Source organism: Polistes dominula, unplaced genomic scaffold, assembly GCF_049000335.1.
Source record: "Polistes dominula isolate Pdom_NZ unplaced genomic scaffold, Pdom_raw_medaka contig_77, whole genome shotgun sequence".
Classification (NCBI taxonomy): domain Eukaryota; kingdom Metazoa; phylum Arthropoda; class Insecta; order Hymenoptera; family Vespidae; genus Polistes; species Polistes dominula.
Genome location: NW_028301152.1, coordinates 6,067,187 through 6,068,631, shown reverse-complemented (window position 1 = coordinate 6,068,631; position 1,445 = coordinate 6,067,187).

The following is a 1,445-nucleotide window of genomic DNA, read 5'->3' as shown; positions in this document are numbered from 1 at the left end:
ACCAACTTTACATTACGACTTCACTATGTAAATTATATTTATTATATTATTTATTTTAATTATTTTTATATTATAATTATATATTTATTTTAATTATTTTTATATTATAATTATATATTTATTTTAATTATTTTTATATTATAATTATATATATAATTATATTTATATTATAATAATTATATTTATTATATTATTTATTATAAATTTCATGACAATGTGCAATGTTTTTAATATTAGAAATATGTATGAGATCAGCAAAACATACATTTCAAATCTTAAGCTACGAATTACACAAGATTGTGTAATTAATATTTTTCATGCAACGTTACGGTTGCTGATTATTATTTTTTGACTAAATATATAAGTATATGATTTTAACGAAAATATGGGTAAACAATAAAAGCTGACACAATACACCTATGGTATCGTTATGTTATCGGGTATCAGTTTAAGCACATAGTTTAACAAAAGTTTTATTCTATATAATTATTAAACTAACCGTTCTCCTTTCATATCTTTCATTTCTTTCTATTCATTTATAATCCACCAATCAACGAAATTTATTCCCCTCTACGACGCCATTAGACAGAGATAGCATTGGAGATCGAAGCATCTTTCTCCCTCTATTTTTCGTACATATTATACGCAGTTCATATATTATATATTTATATAATAAATTTAGATGCAATTTTTAATCAATTTTTATGAACATTTCATAGGTAAATTTTTAAGCGAAGAGATGACTTTATTAAATTTTTATGAAAGCTTTATTTTTTTACTCACTAGCTAGTGAGCTAGTCTCGAAACAACAATATTTTAAATAAAATAGAAATTTATTTCATACACCGTTCAAAATTTATAACAAATGTATGCGGAGTATTATTTATTACCGTCACAATTGATCACAAACAGGATTCACTCCTATTAGATTTATGTACATATTTATGTCCTTATAAAAAATATTAATATTTTATCGGTGTTTACTATGTTTATTTAGAGCAATTTGTTTATTTATTTATTTCCTTAAAAATTAAGCTTAACACCATTAAATGAAGACAATTGTTATGATCGTTAAATAATAAGTGATACGATAATGTAAATTACTTTATTATTTTTGTCTAGTTTTTGTTGTGTAGAGTTAATCGATTTGGCAAATGTGAGTGGCTCATTTAATCCTACAATAATGAATTCTTTATACGTTATTTGTGTTATATATGTATGAGTAGAAATAATAGAAGGTTTAAAAAAGATGTTTAATTGCCAATATTGATAAGATACACAATAATTATTTATTATATAATATTTAGTTTTCTGTTTTGTTATCAATCTTTATATATATGTAGATATATAAATAATTTTTACTCCTATTTAATTTTATATTTTAATTTATTCATTGACTTTTATTATTAAGAAATATAATGAGAAATACTTTATTAAATGTACAA